The sequence below is a fragment of the Dermacentor albipictus genome, chromosome 1 (assembly GCF_038994185.2).
Source record: "Dermacentor albipictus isolate Rhodes 1998 colony chromosome 1, USDA_Dalb.pri_finalv2, whole genome shotgun sequence".
NCBI classification, from domain to species: Eukaryota; Metazoa; Arthropoda; class Arachnida; order Ixodida; family Ixodidae; genus Dermacentor; species Dermacentor albipictus.
The window spans coordinates 367,773,578-367,792,319 of NC_091821.1; the positions used below are offsets into that span (position 1 = coordinate 367,773,578).

General features: G+C 47.0%; 1 protein-coding gene across 2 annotated transcripts in view; it reads right to left on the reverse strand.

The window, feature by feature from the left end:
* Positions 1–12,047, reverse strand: part of LOC135904141 (vasopressin V1a receptor-like) — a 68,077-nt gene extending 56,030 nt beyond the window's left edge. The window contains exons 1-2 of one of the 2 annotated variants that reach the window (XM_070536031.1): positions 12,007–12,047; positions 11,854–11,926 (exon numbers count right to left, since the gene is read on the reverse strand). The gene's annotated coding sequence lies outside the window, so the exon portion shown is untranslated. Of the gene's footprint in view, positions 1–11,853 lie in introns of both variants that reach the window. The other variant, XM_065434765.2, reaches the window with a different exon arrangement.
* Between the last annotated feature and the right edge of the window lie 6,695 nt (positions 12,048–18,742).

The window sequence follows — 18,742 nt, forward strand, 5'->3', positions numbered from 1 at the left end:
TCGAGAGAGAAAGTTAAATCCTAGTTCTGTTGGAAACAAAACTTCGATTTAGGGCCTGAATGTTGTTTAAAATATTTTGAAAAATTCGAAAGCTTGAAAATATAGAAGCACGACGTTTACAAACTAATAGCTATGCATGAATAACAGACATTGCGGTTCTGTAAACGGCATCTATTATAACAGTCAAAGCGGACAAGTTTGCTATGTCAATTTGTATCTTACGTGAATTGGTTACGTTGTGTACAAGGGTTCTGCACAAGCCGTATTTCCACAATACGAATTTTTTTTTTAGATTCATGTGTAACATATCCATTTTGTCCGCTGTAGATGTACTATTAGATGCAATTCACAGAATTGTGATATCATTTTTCATTGTTGAGTCACGGAGTTTTAAACTTGATAGTATCGTTTTCCGAAAATTTTCGATTTGGCCAATTTTTAATAAATAATTGACCACCTAAATAAAAAATTTGAAACCAGTAGTCACTAGAATTAAACTTTTGCTTTTAAATGCAACAACAAAATTTCTGGCTACGCCACTGGCCCCATATATATATATATATATATATATATATATATATATATATATATATATATATATATATATATATATATATATGGGTATATATATATATATATATGTGTATATGTGTGTGTGTATATATATATATATATACACACACCACATGGGGCCAGTGGCGTAGCCCCCCCCGAACAAAATTTCTGGCTACGCCACTGCCCAACACGACGAGTCGTTGTTTTTATATTTATTTGCTTATTTATTTTATAACCAGGCTGTTCTTTTATATAGCTATTGCACGGCACTTGACAAGGGATTACTAGAACGGGCCAGCCTCAGCTAAAACCGAGCAAGCACTGGCCACTCGATAGTCAATGTCTTCTTACACACGAGCAAAAGAGACAAAAGAGAGACAGTGAAGCGCCTTGGAAGTGCTGGGGACGATATTCTCCAGTTTATTTATTTATTTATTTATTTGCAAACACTGTGGGCTTATAGCCGGTCGTTACAAGAGCGCGAGACTGTTGCAGCAAGCCTCCTTCACAAACAGCAAGCCCAGAGCCTGTCGACAGAGTCCACGAGTCCTGCGAAAGGGTGCCAACTTTAATCCCCTCAGCGGCACGGCGCTCTTCTCTTCCCCGACTGATGCGTGCTAAGGGCGCAATGCGAGCTATGACTCGTTCGTTTCGGTGTTCTCTCGTGCTCCGAGACGAGTTATACATTTCCGCGTTTCTTTCGAGAATTGTGGCTCCATGCTCTCTCGAGAGCTTTTCAACCTCCGCAAAAAGCAAAAGGAGAAAAGAAATAAAAAAAGAAGAAGATGAAGAAGAAGAAGGAGAGAGAGAGAGAGAGAGAGAGAGAGAGAGAGAGAGAGAGAGAGAGAGAGAGAGCCCGAGGCCTCAGGGGAGCAAAGTGGCGAAGTAACGCAACGCCGAGAGCACACGTGCGCATATTGGAGCGCGTTTTTCTCGAGTAGATAAAAGAGGAACGCGAAACGAGTCGGCAGGGGCCCAAACACAATGCAACGGCCATGGATACACTTAGGCGTGCGTCCCAAGAAAGCGCCGGGGGAACAAACGGCGGTAGATTTATGCCCGCCATTTAGGAACGCGAGCACGTTGCCAGAGCGGGATGCCTCGGGAAGAGGCTCGCTTTTTGGCATCACCCACAGCGGGCGCACGTGGTGAACGACACCGCGCCGCGAACGCGCCGAGAGCCGGTTCGCGCGCGACTTCCGACACGCTATACGCTCTACGCTGCAGCATCCGGCTCGGTGCCCGCGTCAAGCAGCGGGCATCTGGGCGGCGCCGTTCGCGCTTGTTGCTACACACGCGCTGTCGCATACAGAGACGACGGCGCACCGCGCTTTGCGCAAGCCAGCCGGCTGTAAGCACCAGTCGATGGCCTAGCGAGGAGAAACAAAGAAAGCAAGCGCGCGAATTCAGCGGCGGCTGGAATAATGCGCTTCCCATTACGCGCCCCGTGCGCGCGAAGCGCGAGCGCTGAATAAACGGAGCTATGCGAACGAGCCGAGGCGTAGACAACCGATGCTCCCGCCGCGACGTAGTTGCACACTCCGATGAATTCGACTGCATCGTTATGAGCTGTCACCGGCTGCTGGGGCAGAAGTGTGCGCATGCGTCTTTTATTATTATTGTTATTATTATTGTTATCGGCTGATTAGAGACCATCGCTGTCTGCATTGCAGTGATGGAGTCGCCAGTGTGCGCATTGCGAAACAGGGGGGGGGGGGAGGGGTGAGGGGGGGGGTGCAGTCAACGCGAAAGCACCGCAGCCAAACCAACCAAACTGCGTAGAATGAAAGAACGAGCATGCAAGAGAGGCGCCCCCGAGGCATGCTCGTACGCAGCGGCATTCGTTTGTTCGAAGCAATGCAGCGGATACCGCAGCGCGGTAAACTTCGCAATGTGCAGCGCACCTGCGAGACGAAGAAGAGCCGACTTCAAATTTCTTTTGTAACACACACACACGTACGCACGTACAAAGAAAAAAGAAGTGGAGAAAGAAGGCGACACGTTGCAGCAGCTTGTGGCTGTTCTCCCGATAGCTGCAGTCGGTGTTGCAGCGGAAATAGCTTTTCTCAATTCCTCGTGGACAACCAAAAACCTACAAGAGGCTCAAAGTGCGCATGGAATGGAGTTTGTGCTTGTTTATTTCGTGGTCTTTTTAGACACAGTTTCTGGGATGAAAGTGGTTCAAGGCTGGCATACTTTGCCTGAAGAAGGATCCAAGATTGTGCCATGGCAAAAAGGAGAAAGAAAACACAAAAGGCTTCATTCATTTATTTTTATGTGGGAGAATTTTCCGCAAGGCGTAAAGAATAAGCGAAAGTTAAACAACCTTGTTCAGGCGCGTTGACAGCGGCCGAGCAAGAAATGTTCTTTGTGTGGCGAACCTGACTCGGGTATTTCGTAAAGTCTTCATATTTAATGATGTGCGAGAGTATATAGAGTGCGAAACGTGCTATGCAAGTAGAAAGACGGGCATTAAAGAACCAGTTAAACCAAAATGGAATAGGTCGAGCCATTTTTTCTTGCTATGCTCAGGCGTACGCTGCAATTTAGAGTTGTTCTCACGTGGGGTTCAATGTTTTGCGGAACCAGTGCGAATAAACTCGCGGACAGCGCTTTGCAACAGTGTAGCCAAATCTTCGTATGAGAAACGTCTGAGGGAGCCTCGGAAGCTCTGGGTGTATTCGAGCTTCAGCTTGTATTTCAGAGTCCACGGCAGCCAACTCTGTTGTGAACAAACAAGGAGTGTGTAGCGCAACGAAGTTCATCAAAGTTCTCAAGAATATTTCGTGCAAAAAGTTCTTGGACCCTGGTCGAGCCACAACAAACGGGGTCTAGTTTTCAAGGCATGACGGAATTTTATCGTGGGCAGCTATTGATAAATTTTTTTTGTGATCAGTAGTTTATGTGCATTTTTTAAAGTTTCTTTATGTTCCCATGACCACTTCATTCTGATGTTGTTCTTGTAGTTTTATAACTTCTTCTGTGCATTTCTTCATGCGGATGTTGTTCTTGTAGTCATAACTTTTTTCTCTGTATTTGCACCGTGATCGACGTACTCGCTTTATTAGTGTTTTCATGGTGATTTAGGGAGTTTAATCGCACAAAGGCTACTATGACCATAGAGGACCAAAGCAGTTATTAGTGTTTTGTTATATCGTTATGGACTTTAGCAGGCTTTTGTATTAAAGCGAATTGCTTTCTTTGACTCTTTCGCCAGTTTTCATGGTTGAACGGTGGTCAGTGAATAGTGGCTGTTCGGTGGTTGGATTCGACATAAAAAAAGCGTTCGGTCGCTCGTTCGTTCTTTCTTTCAATTAGTTTATTTGTGTTGATTTATTTATGAGATTTCGACACATGCAAAAATGCACAAAACCGAGGTTTTACCCTTGGCCTTACGACTAGTCCGGTGTCTACTCGGTCGTTCTTTCCTTCGTTCGGCCTATTCTTTTACGTTGACAAACATCGTGGATGGTTGTTGCACAATTTTTATTATCCTCTTTTTTGTTTTTGTGAATTTTCTTAGCTAAGATTTTCGGATAGTCGGGCTTTTCTGTGGCCAAACTTTCCAAGTGTCGCATCTAATAGAAAAGAAGGTTGACGGTGCCCATACGCCAGAACCTGCTGCGGTCTCCATCACTTAATAAGCATAAACGAGTTCCGAGGAGGTGGAATCGCTGAAGTGTGTCGAGCTGTATTTCGAGCTGTATTTTTATTATTTTGGATTAAGTGCAACTTGCTGCATTTCCCCAAACAAAGTTGACGTTAAATGTAGACGATAGATACGAGTCGACTTTAGAAAGAGAACACTTTTTTTTTTCTTTCACGAACGAAACAGACCGACAGAGAGAGAGGAATAGGAGAGAGGAAAGGCAGGGAGGTTAACCAGAAGCACGTCCGGTTTGCTATTCTGCACTGGGGAAAGGGACATAGGGATGAAAAGAGAGAGAGAAAAGAGATAGAGATAGCACAGTTTGGCGCAAATTTGGAGGCTTGCACCGAGTCTACACACACACGGTTGCCAAGGCCTGTCGACTTGAGGTACTTCAACAATGCTTTCGTGGCTCTCTGTGCCATCGATTCGTACGGCGATGGCCCAGATATCTTAATTTCCTAAAAGTCCAGCTGGTCCAATTCTGTCCGGAGAGCTTTGCGCTCGACGTCGTACTGGTGACAGAGACATAGGATGTGTTCAATCGTTTCTGTAGTTCCATAAGAGTCGCACATGGGCATATCCCCCATTACAATGTGGAACGAGTATACGCCTTCGTAAATGCCACCCCGAGCCTGAGGCGGTACAATACTGTCGCGTCAGAGCGGGAAATTTAGATGGGAATTGTAGCTTTAAGGATGGATTATGCCTATGAAGATGGCATTTCGCGAGGTTGGGAGAAGACCAGAATTTGTGTGTCATAGCTTTAGCCGCGATATCAAGCTTTCTTGCAGCGTCGGTTCTGGATAAGTGAATTGGAACTGGTCGGGCTTCTTTATGGACAGACCGGGTGGTTTCGTCGGCGAGGTCATTACCAGCAATGCCGCTATGTCCTAGTAACCACTGGAATATAATTACATGCCATTTAGTGATAGCTTGATGGTGGTCTTCTCTAATTTCATATGCCAGCTGCTCATGAGTTCTATGATATAGGGAAAAATGTAGACCCTGAAGTGCTGCCTTAGAGTCGCAATACATGACCCGTTTCTGGGGTGTCTCTTGGAGGAGGTGTTTGACAGCAGCACGCAGGGCCGCAAGCTCTGCTGCCATTGATGTTGTGATGTGTCACAGTTCGAATTTTATTGTTGTTTTCATAGCCGGAACACCAACGGCATCTGAAGAGCTGGTAGATGAGACCGAACCATCAGTATAGATGTCTGTTTGGTCCCCATATGTCTTATTGATTAACAGCAGCGTCATCTGTTTCAGAGCTATTTTTGGGTGATTGACCTTCTTTACACCCGGAATACTTAGGCGCACCTGACGCTGTTGGAGACACCCCAAGGGCAATGAAGGCCTTGCTGCTGCTATGTATCCCAGTGTTGGATTAAGGGGGTGTGTGCTAAGGCGGCTGCAGCCCAGGGCCTCACCTCAGACAGTAGAAGAAGGGGGGGCCATTCACTGTAACCTGCCTAGTATATGGAACCATGGACAACGGAACTTCGAGCGACATGTATGAAGCGAGAAAACCAGAACGAGCAGACGGGGCCCCCCGCCTAATGTAACAGCATGCGTTTAGCCTGATCATTTGGGGAGAGCTTGTCGAGCTGCAAGAACAGGAATCCCCCGCCACCCCGGCGGGGCCCTCTTTCTTACGAAGCGAGGTGCGTTCGCTTGGAAGAGTTTTCGTAGTTTCCTGTCAGTCCGTCTGTCCAGTGCTGTCTGGAGAGGAGGGGCAAGGAGGAAACACCTAAACCATGTAACGTGGGATGAGGACCTAAATCTCTATTGCCCCTCGTCATCACCATGCCAGCCTCTACCTCTCAAGTAGTTCCGCTGCTGTCCTTCTCATAGAAAGGATGTGCTGCAGTACCCAACGGTGCCTCCCATTCGACATTTCTTTACTGTGATTTGGGCTGCGGAGGATAAGTCCGATAGCAGATGATAATGAGCCTGATGGCAGAGTCTAGGCAAGAAAGGAAAGAAGACGTCACACGTGCTTCTGTCCACGTGCCCTGGGGCATGGAATGTTAACTGTTCGGGCTAGGATTGTGAAAGAGCGAAGGGGGAAGTTGGAGAGCTGGACACAAAAGCCTGTCTCCAGGGCCCATTCCTGCCTAGTGGCTGCGCACCCTCGCGCGCGCTCGATGGAAAAAGTAGGTCAGACTGGCCGCAGAACTTTCCAGAAAGAAGTAGAAAAAGATGACTAAGAGGCGACGGAGGGCGCGTAACTTCGCCCGCGCTAGGAGTCGCCCTCTCCCCTTCCTTCTCGCGCTCGGCATCGACGGGGCGAAAGAAAAATCGAGAACCCCCCAGAACAGACGATTGCTCCTAGCCAATAGGAATACGAGACCGGAACGGTAGAAGGAGTGTGTACGGAGAAGGAAGGAATTTATACAAGGAGCTCTATGTGTATGTGAACGCCTGCTTTGGCGCTAGTACCAGACAGACGCGGCACGCATCTATAACAGGAAGTCGATCGCGGGCTGCGATTCAGCCCCGAGCCACCGGTTAAGCTTGCATAAGCCGGCTCGCTGAGGAGTTCCCGGGGGACGCACCACTCTCGGCAAGCCATGGACCATCCAGGCAGCGTGCGCCAGTCATCGCGACGGCCACCGTTGGACCCCTGCGGTCGCGTCGGACTGACGAAGTGCCCGGTGAACAATTAGCATCTATTCATGCGAAGTTAGAAAGAGAAGAGCGTGAAAAGAAGCTACCAAAGATGACAAAGTACCTACTGAATGCAGCTTCCTAGGAGCACTATAATCGCTCTACCCAGAGTACGTGTCAAACTCCCTATAGTACCGACTGTGCTTCTGTGGAGGACTTGCCAACTCCATCACCACGGTTTCCTGTAAAGAAGCAAGGTTTGACTCATCTTGGTTGTCTGAATCCTGTGAAAATGGTGCCAACCTCGGTCGTCCATATTTCTGAGCAACCGACGTTAACCGAGCCCTGTGCTGTTCCTGAGTCAGCAACGTCTATGCTACTCGGCCGGGCCCTTGCCACAGAGCTCCAGGTGTCCGGTCCGCCACGTCCGATTTCTACTACTGCTGATAAACAGGTGCCAAACCTCCCCGATGAGCCTCTTTCTAATGACGAGTGCCAGGAAACAACACTCAAAAAACCGACTCACTTGTTTCCTGTTAGTTTCGCTTCAAATAATCATGTTCTCACCCACAAGGTGTGCCTCGAGAGGACGAATCAGATGGCTTCTCGTTGCGGCATCAGAGAATACAGACACCTTCGCAGCAAGAGGTACGTTGGGAGATTCTCTGAAGTGACCCTGCTAAGTTGCAGGGCGTTATTACTGATAGCTTTCGGAGTATATGCCTTGAGAAAGGGTGATTGTATATTCAAAATCGAGTATATTCGAGTAATCGAGTATATTCGAGTGCTATTAAACATAGCACTCGATCGTACGCGGATATTGAAAATGCGTACATCTCTTCAATGTACACTACACAATAACTAGACACTCTGACATTACACACGCTGCACACCCAATTTGATTCTATGGTGTGTGAAAAAACTGCGCGTGAATACATGCGGTCGCTAATACAAAAACATTTTACTGACAGGGCCGGGAGAGTGCAGTCAATTGGATATTATTAAACAAAAAGCTTCGCGTATTTATTTACTTTGCTTAGCTCGCTTTGAAATAGCACGTACTTTTAGAGTGCAGCTCTTAGGCGCCCATTCCTGCGTTGAGCGTCGTCGTCCCTCGGTGTAACCGAGCGAACGAGCACAGCGAAGGATGAAAGAGCGAACGAAGAGCGCTGCGGGGGATGAATGACGTCGATAGCGAAGAGAGCGTGAGGAGGAAAGCGGATTGCCGCAGCAGAAGTTCGTCACGGCAGCGACCAGGCATGCGGCAAGCACGTCCTCCGATACCATATATGGAAACAAAGCGCTGGTGTGGGCTTTAGGCCCACTGCGCATGCGCTACCTTGCTTGCGCCGCTAGAGAATTCGCTCCGCGTGAGACACGCGTTCCTGCGTTCGCGCTTTCTTTCTGAATAACGAGCGACACAACCGGTGGAAACGCTTCCTCTGCCGCTGCTGCTAAATGAGCTCTCTGAGCAGAGGCTCAGCGCTACCGCCGCCGAAAGGACCCTGTCGTTCAGAATCAAATTCTTTGCCACAGTATATCGCGAATTGAAAACACCTAAACAGCCGCGCTCAAAATTAGCATTAGGGAGTATCGTAATCGCCGGGACTGGCGTCGTATTCAGACGAATACATACCCCAACCTGCACCACCTACACAGAATACACCCCACGAGGTTCACTGACGAGTGCCCGTGGTGCACAGACACACCCACACTAAAACACATCACATGGGAGTGTCCCAGGAGGCCTCCGCACATAGACAGTCCCATATTACACGAACATCCACTAATAAGGAATAGGCAGTGGGAGGCATGGCTTGCGGACGAGGGTCGGGAGAGCCAGTTGGCTCTTCTGGACCAAGCCCAGCGAGCCGCTCGTGCCAGTGGGGACTGGAATAGGGGCTCCAACCATCGTGCCTTGTTTTATTTACATTAATAAAGTTTTACTCTCTCTCTCCTTCTTTACGTACGCGCGCGATCCACGGCAAGTGAGAGCTTGCCTGTAGTCTGTGAAATTGGCTTTTAGGCTGTTATAACAACTGGAAGAAAACTGATGCAGCTTGTTTTCTGATCCTAGCGCACATACGCAATTCTATAATAATATTACTGTTTTCATTTTTATCTATCAAACGATCTTTCAATGTAGAGTGAAACAAAAATTCGTTTTCTTCCACAATGCTCTAAATTACAAATTCTTTGTTATCGCCACTGAAAGAAAACGTGCTGACCATATTTCGCAGAAGCGCAGGTAAAAAAAAAAACAAGATTTGGGTAATGACAAATGAACGGCGACACACACGAGCGACACATGTGATTTTTTGTCTTTTGCGCTACAGTTAAATATTTTCAGATCTTACCACATGTCCTAAATTTCGTTTTCAGACAAACTGCATGTTTATTGGTGATTTGTTATTTTGTAATGTTCCTGTGAGGTCTGATAGACAATTTTAGGCAGTACAGAAGTCCACAGGAAGACGGAGGCTAGAAGTGGGGAACAGTGGTCGAACAAGGGATTTCGACGGCAGCCAACGTTTTGACAAGGGAAGTGTTGTTCTCTTCGTCAGGGCAGCAGCTGGCTTCACGAGGAGAAATGTCCTTGCCAAAACGTTGGCTTCAGCGACATTCCTGGTTCGCCCACCGCTGGTCACGATAGCAAATGGCCTTTACACATCAAATTTCTGTACACTAGAACACAAAAAAGAAGCGAAATAACCGAAAAATATGTAAACAGAAACCAGGACTTTTTCTCTGGCTTAAAATGGATGATTGCTTTTACGCAAACATTTTCTGTAAAATAAGACAAAAAATAATACTTGAATAACAGAAAAATTTAGAACAGAGAACATAACTATTTCAGTAATGAGAAAGAGATAACTCTTTATAAGTACGAAATTTCTGTCAAAGTAAAACAGAAAAGTTTTCAAATAACTAAAAAATCAAAACTAGGAAACAGAGCTTTACAGATTTTTTTTTTGTATAGGCAGCCTGCCAGAAATATTTCTGCCTTTCTTTACGGGAAATATTTTTTACATTGATATAGTTGGCCCAAACTTCCGGCGCCACCACCGGAAACGCGGCTTGAGCTTCTCGTGGAGTAAAAGAAAGACGAAGACTTCTGTGTTGCTACAAGAGCCGAAAGCGTAAATTCTTGCGCCGCGGGATTCGTTCGGAACGCTTCCTGTCATGGATAGCTGAAACACCACGTGGGAGTCAAACGGAGCAGTTTATTGATCTCTTTTTTTGTGGGTGATGTAGTGTAAAGAACTCTGGCAAATTTTTTGATGATATTGGTGCTTTCACAGGACACTATATATCCTCGGATATGGTTATTCTTTTTCTATATCTTTCTCATCGAAACGCGTCTGTTGTGACAGCAGATCTACGCAGCTGTCCTACTCTTCCTTTTAGTGCCTGCAACAAAAACTTCATCGCCCATTATTATTAGGCTAGTATTTACGGGACCAACGTAGTCCATATGAATGAGTTGTGGTTAGGCGGAGGGCGGATGCTGTGGTAAAGTCGGTGCGGGATAACCATTGTCGACATACGGTCTATTAGGAAACAAATACACATAATGTCCAGGTTGCTTGACGGCGTTCTCTTGAAGCGAAATTTTGGAGTTGCAGCAGTTTCGTTCGCTGCAGCATAACATAGCCACTTAATTACATCGCAATGCGTAATGCCGATCCGTAATGTTCAAGAAACATTAAACACATGCGTCAAAGCGATTGTAGTGTTTGCATTGACAAGGGGGAAAGGCAATCGCAGAGGCAAGTATGACAACACTTTTTAGCTTGTCAAAAAGTGAGACGAATAGTGCTATTAAAAGTGATGTGCGAGAAATAAACAAGCTTACAGCGAGCTTTGCAACATGATATTTTTTAAAATTCAAGGCTAACTCAGTTTAGAAGTGCAACACAGCAAAAGATGCTCGTTAAAGCCCTAAAGGCCTCAGCTTAGGCAAGGAATCATGCTTGCAGAACAGCTGTGGGCCAAGCTCGGACGGAGGTGGATCATAAAGCATGGTTCTCGGCAATATCCGGCGAAGGAACGCCGAACACCGGCGTCAGAAGGGTGGGTCTCCGATGCCTACGAAGCGGGAAGTGATCGAGACGTTCAAAAGTGATTGCGAAATGCCTATGGAATTGATTTGAAAGAATTTCTCGTAAAACAGGACACACGAGGCATACTTTCGTTACCAAACATTGGCGACGACGAGGCTGATGCACGAATGTTGAGATTGAATTCAATTATGTCGAATGCTCCGAGCAGACCGTTGCAACGGAAAGCTATCTTCCTTCGGCAGCATGGAGGTAACTATCAATAATGCAAACAGAATTTCAGTCGCATCTTTTTATTTCCTTCGCATTTTTTGGGCTGCTCAGCCACTTTGCCACGTTGTTGCTGTGCGAACGCATACATCGCCGTTCCAAGCTATCGTAGGCACTGCTGTTGGCAAACGTGCTTCCATTCCTATTTGCCTGTGCAAACAAATAGTGCCTGCGAGAACGAGTGTCGCAAATACCTAGAAACACACGAGCCCTAAAACGAATGGAGTGAAAGTTTTTCCACTGATTTACGTGATGCGAAAGTAGCCGTTGAGAAAGTAGGTTATTTTCTACTTATTTTGAAAACGCACGCGCACGCAGACACGCACACACGCGCGCCACCGGTTTTACTCCGATTGCTACGCTACCGTTTCCGAGCCTGAACTGTGCAACCTGGTGTGGCGGGCCTTTCTATAAAGCTTCATGTCGTCTGTCGGGGATTCTGAAGGTACGGTCTTGGTCTTTTCGCCAGAAAGAAAGACAAACAAAGATGGTGTCATCGCAGAAAGAGATGCCAAGCTTTTTGGACTTGGTAATGACACGTCGAGAAACGCGTCCTCGTCCGGAGCAGGTGAGGCAATGCCTCTAAAAGCCTCGATGGAACCATCGTATACCCGCACTCGCAGAAGAAAGCCTATCGTCATCTTTTGTCGTGCGTACTTTGCGGGTCACGTCTGGGGCGGCCCCCCCGGGAGAGGACACTTTCCTTACCTTTCTTAGGAATCTTGTAGGGGGCGCAGCAGCTTTTTAAGCCTTGGACATTTCCTTCCGCTTCCACAACTCTCTAGAGGAGAGAAGTAGCAGCCGCGTGCCGTGAAATCAGATTAGGTCGGATCAGCGCCGCGCAAAGAAAGGGAGGCCTACCAGGTTGAAGACGTGTCAGGCTGTGCTACAGAGCCGATAAATAGCACTCGTATTTTGTGCGACGAAGCACGCAAATGCCACAGCCACCCCTGTGCCAATCGATTCGACGTTGGGAATGCTGTCAGGGAACCGCGAAATCTGGTTATCGCTGTCCGCCAGTCAACGCATTCATTAGTGAGCCTGCGTGGACACCGGACTGCCGATACTGGGGTTTCACTACCCGTGTGTTGCGGTGGCGACGCTCGATAAAGATCGCCAAGGTCTGCGACGCACAGAAAGCTCTTTGAACGGCACCGGCATGCGGGAGCCATTAGTCCGCGAAATTATGTTACACGCTGTGCCTACGATATAATAATGTTCCATCACCTCAAGACATTCTTCGAGGTTTCGCGGATTGCGAGGGATATAGAGTAATGTGAAAAACTGCACATCGTACTTGTCGCATTAGCAAGAACGAGAAGGTAAGAGAGAGAGAGAGAGAGAGAGAGAGAGAGAGAGAGAGAAGAGGAGTTGCAAGCTGCACTTGGAAGAGGGAAGCGGAAACGGAACGGCTGAAATGTTAACTAGGCTTTCTTCCGTGTTTGCTACCCGAGGCGGAAAAAAAGGGAGAGGCTGCCAGAAAGCCAAGCAGAAAGGGATGAGATATGCAACAAATGCAGATGGTTTCCAATATCACATGTACTTGAATGACAAGCATTTACGACACGCATGTTTTTTTTTTCGGAAAGAACGAATAATGTCTTTTAACACACGACGCAACAATGGACCACACATCTTGTACATGTGCTGAATACGGGCGTCAAATGACCAGACGCACACTGCAGCCAAGTAGCACAAGAAATGGCTGTGACGTTGTACGTAAATGAAGCGGGTGCGCAGTTATTTTTTTTTGCTTTTATTTTCTTCTATGCGAGGGCTCCAGTTTATAAGACATTTCTTTTTTTTTTCATTCCTTCAAGATGAAAGCTCCCAACTGCCCTATTTATTTTCGATTATTCTCTTCTTTGTCAAAGGTCATGCACACCTCACTTATTTTTTCTCGTTAAGCTATGGTGAGTGGATTCCTTCACATGTACTGCTTATTTTTTTTTGCATGCCACTGCGTGGACGCTTTCCTATGTGTTCGAAATCTGAGTACAGGTCCCCACAAAGCCCTTGCGTGAACTGTGCCCGAAACGCCGCCTCTCCCTGTGAAAGAATCATGCTTTCACGTACGCTCCGTTGGTGTTCGCGCATGCGTGAATATTTGGAATGATACCGCAGTTCACCGCTTTAAAGAAAGTGCGTTATCGGACTTTATGTCAAGAATGAAACAAAATTTACTTGCAAAAAATATAGAGAAAGGAAGCGAGTGCATGTGAGCTACAGGGATGGTGACTGCGAGGAACAGAACAGAAGGACGAGAAAAAAAAACCGATAGCGTCGTCTGCTATCGTCTCCACAGCGCCTTGCACGCCCTCAGACGGCAATGTTAGAATTGGGTAGATGCGCGCGCTTGAACTGCTTTAACATTCATATCGCGCGTCGGGCACACGACTTTGCCCGAAAAAGAAGCACCTCAACCCTCGTTTACGATGTCAAGTGATAGCAGCGACACCGCCCAGGGCACCAGAAGTGCAGGCACTCAGCAGGAGAATGCGAGGTGAGCTTCCATTGAATTCCGCCACTGACTGATGTCACACGGGGAGCCGCTTACGACACGCAGATCACTAAGGCTTTTTTGTTCCGACGTTAAGAAACAAAAAAGTTGTCCTTTTGCGTTCAATATGTCCGTGCAGGGGGTGGCGCCACGAAACGTTCGGGCTCATCATCGCTTCTTAACAAAACGGACTGCTGGGCTAGTCGTTACGGTTGGTAGCAAAAGTTTCCGGCCTGCACGAGAGCTTGCCAAACTCCGCGCCTGAGGCACCCTGCTGCGCCTTGCATTGTAGGGACCCCTGCTGTTCAGAACCGCGTTAGGCCTAGAATGTGTCCTTTTATTCGCCGGCGTGTCAATTTTCTTTTGTCGCGGGACGCTTTTTTCTCGTAGTCGCGCGAAACGCCGAAACCAGAGGCCCGCATTTGTGCTGTTTATACCAGCGCAGCTGGCCCAGCGGTGAGCGGCTAGTATCGTGGAGCTGCAACAATACTACTGTCGGTGCCACTGCCGAGATAGAAGCGCGTCTGCACGCTTGCTCAAGAAAGCGTTGCCCTCAGAAAGAGAAAAGTAAAGGAAGTAAATTAGAAATGCCGGTGAACAAGAAGACGTATCTCCGGCCTAGTGCTGCTCTCAATGGCAGCTGACGCACCGTAACTGTGCCGGAGCGGCTGTTTTGCACGCGGTCGCATGTTGAGTAAACATTTAATCCGAATAGAATTCTTGTCATTGTCACACCAGTTTTCTTTCCGGCTATATAGCTATCCAACTTGGTATATGAGCCGATCCCGAAGAGAGTGATCTTGCGCCATCTTTCGCGACGAGCTTCTTATCGCACGCATAGGCGGGAAGAATGATATGCATATGCGGGAGCCTTCATTTTCCGTAGGGGGCTGGGGCCCGACCGGCTTCCCGAACGCCATATATATATGTGTGTATGTGCGTGGTTCTTGCACTTGAAGAAACTTCGTGTGACCGCAAAGAGTTGTTCACTGAAGGCTTTATATTAGCATTTTCGAGACCACATAGGAGACAGTACAATTTCACAACCCGAGTCCTCTCCCACCGCCAAGAATCTGGCGCTTTTCGGTGGTGTAATCTTCCATCCTGTAAATGTCGTATACTTCGTTGTCACCAATACTGCTTCGCCTTTACGCCACCGAAACTGCAGCTTCTTTTTTCTTTCTGTAAGTCCGAGTACAAGTGCTCCTGCGAATGACTGCTGTTGATTCTGATTTCGAATGAATCCGGCTGGGCCTGATTTCGGTTACTGAGTGAATTATACAGGGTGCTCCAACTATCATGCACCAAGACATAAGGAGCAGTTGCGATACTCGAAGAAAACCTGGTGCATATTGTTTCCAGTACAGTGGAGTAGTCGGAGTCGTTATTTCATTCCTGCAATTTAATTCGACAATTACTATTATTATATAATTCGGGAAGTACGATCCTAATTGTCAAAGTGTCAATGAGGCACTTGTAGCCACTCCTAGACACATCCAAATTACAACTCGCTGCTGTGTTTTCAGCGACGTACTAACTGCGTGCAATTTTTTCTGACTGGCAAACAAAGCTCAAGAAACATGAAAAAATACCAAAGAAAGGACTACGTTTTTACCCGCATCATAAAGAGCGCCCTCAAATAAGCTGAGTGAAACCAAGTTCATTGCCTGTCGCAAACCCGAAGAGGCAGCGCTTCATCTTGATAATGGTACGGAAGGAGCACCAACAGCAGGTTTCTGGGCTTTGCAGCTATTCCTTTCTCTCTACGTCACACTTGTTATCCGTCACTATCCGTCACTTATTATCACATTGATAACAAAAGCCCCTTGATAACGCGGCTGAAGCGCTGCTCTGACCACGCATGAAACGCGAAAAGCAATGTAATAGGCATAGCATGTTTCAAACTCCCGGCTTTGCTCGCACCGCATCGACAGAGTGCGCACGCAGCTATACTTAGAGCCAGAAACTTGCTTTGGGCCAAAGCCAAGTTAAAGTGACGTCTTAAAGGGGAGTACGGTAGCGCGATTAACAGACGGGACAAAAGAAGACACATATAGGGACACACATAGCGCTGTGTGTGTCCCTATGTGTCTTCTTTTGTTCCGTCTTTTAATCGCACTACCGTACTCCCCTTGAAGATGCATTACCAACAAGCCCACATTGCAACCCTCGTAAAGTGACGGTTTTATTTTTCCTGAGTCTATACACGCTGCAAAAAACAGGGTCGTGGGAAACAATAAAAGCGAAGTAAACAGACTCGGACGCGACCCAGGTGTAGAGAAAAGGCTAAGCCCATGCGTTCAAGATGGTAAATATAGCACTTCTAAATAAGCTGAATAGGCAAGCGGGACGCCTGCACAAAAACGAACATAAATACAGCAGATTTCAGTGTGCCCTTATGTATAAATTTGTAAGCGCTGTTGAATACCAAGTGCTGCCTAGAGGACATGTTCGAATAGGTTTCCTTTTGCAGATACGCCAGTACTGTGTCCGCTTTGTCTCATCTTCAGTGGTTTTCTTGATGACCGACGTCCGAATTCTACGGCAGACATCCATTATCCTTGTTTTGAGCTAATCTGGCGTCCGTCTCGATAATGTAAGAACGATCTTTCAAGTAACGATAAAGAAAGAAATCGAGGGGAGAGGTCAGGTGACCAAACCGGCCAATTTACAGGCACATGCCTTCCAATCTGTTGCGCATGAAAAGTCGCATCCAGCCAGTTTCGTGCTCGGCTGCTGCTGTGTGCTGGTGCTCCATCTTGCTGATACCACAGAAGTGGAAGACGTTACAGCGGGACTTCGCTGAGAAACTCATCCACCACTCCTTCAAGGATTTCGTCCATATATGGCTTTCTAGTCAGTGAGTGATCGAAGATGGGTCTGATTATAGCACCAGCGTAAATTCTGCACCCCACATTGAACGAGCACCGCTGCTGGTGCCGATTGCGCTTTACCCAGTGTGCATTTACCCAGTGGCGCTCCAATAGTGTGCATTATGCAGTTACCTGGGCGTTTCTGTGAAAATTGGCTTCATCTGTGCACACGATGTTGCTCAAAATGTCCGGCGAATAATCTTTCTGAATCACAACCACGCAGGCCCTCCACGTGGCGCATACCATGTCTTACATTCTTTATAAAGTTAACTGGAACGCCTTTTGTGTGTGTGTCTCCATGTGCGCGTGTTTTTTTGGTTTCTTTTTGCATTTTACTCTGTCATCTTTCTAACCCCTATCTTCCATCCCCAGTGTAGGGTAGCAAACCGGAGACTGATATCTGGCTAACCTCCCTGCCTTTCCTCTTTCTCTTTCTCTCTCTCTATTCCTCGAAATTTTGAGAATGCCAGCTCATAAACAAATGCCATGAAATAATACACCGACAGCACATGCCTTTTATGTTCTTTTGACATGGGTACGTCTCAACTACGTCCCGACGCAACCGGCGTTAGTGGCGTGCCGGACAACAGCAGCAGTGGGAAAGTCGAAGGAAGCGGCAAAGAAAGCGGGTGTGGTATAGCGCACTTCTCTCGCGTGTGGACGATCCTACATTGGTTAAACTGGCAGATGCATAAATGATAGGCTACGAGAACACAATAACAAAGTAAACAACTTGGCTGCTGACGGCGTTCTTACCATCCATTGCCAAAGATGAAAATGCAAGGCCAGACTTAAAGAAAAAATCATGAGTAGAAACATTTGAGATGGCGCGCTTGATACTAAAAGCTAGTCAGCATTTGGTGTCACATGCGTCAGTAAGCCGTCCATTTGTTTCATGTTTACCGAGCTTTTACACGTGTTGTATGACGTTGCGAGGGTATATATATAGCGACGAGGACTGGAAATAAAGAAATAAATCTATTGTTGAACGTTAGCGCTGTGTGTGTCAAATGTGCCTTTCTGTTGTCCCTGTCATTCCGCTTGCGCTACCGCAAAATAAGACGCGTCAAACAGCTTGATTGCGCCCCTTTCCGCTACGTCGGCTTACTTCCAGAAGACCAACCGTGCACCTCTTTTTGTCAGACAATACTGTCTTATCATGTACACTTTCCATTAGATTACATAGATGCAGCGGGTTTTATTTCCCCATTGGTGCTTGGCTCAGCCACAAGTTCAACTGACAGCACCAGGCACTCGAACGAAGGTGCAGCTCTTATCAGGTATCAAGCAACTTTCACTGCTCTTGCTGTACGAATATTACAATCATGCCTATCGATACAATGATGGTTCAACCGCCGGGATTTTTTCTGTGAAAGTCATCATATTGAAGTTCATCACACTAGATGACATTGACAGCCGCGGCACTTGCTGCTCTTCGTAGTCCAATTAATTAGCATAATTCGATAGGAACCACGTCAAGAATGGAGTGTCTTCAGTGATTCTAAGGCAGCTCTACATTTCTTGCTTTACACCATGGACGATACGAATAACTAGTTCTAGTAATCTGAGAGATCTTTCACCGCCTCGTCGAGCAAAGACACGACGTCATACTTCAGTGACTCCCTAGCCACTGTGGCGTAATGGGCAACGAACATGCCGATGAAGCTGCTCGATCTGCTCATGAGGACGGAGTGCAGGAACCAATCCCACTGTCAATAACATACAGCAGCGAAACTTCGAGTGCTTGCAAATGACGCCGTGCAATCTTTGTGGAACGCACCTAGTATCCAGCACACATGTCTCCATCGATTGGATCCTTGTCTTCAACTTCGTCCTGCACCTAAACTATCCAGACCTGAGACAACGGTTCTTTACTGACTGTGGCTTGGAATCGATTTTACAATATCCTTTGCTTTCGTATCAAAACGGAAGATAATGCCGCATGTGGCCACTGCGGCAACGAGGAAACTATTGAACATGTGCTTGCAATTGTCGCCGATACAGCGCACACAGGCACTAATTCGCGACCGCGCTGGCACGTCTTGATGACCGGCCGCTTTCGGAACAGACAGTCGTAGAATGCCGAACTGTACAGTCGTCACACCACAAGATAATCAAGGTACTCATAAAATTTTCGCATTGGAGTGGCCTATTAAAGAGAGACTATAGTTCTTACGGACGTTCCAAACCTCTTTCATTTATTTTCCTTGCATTCGCTTTTTCT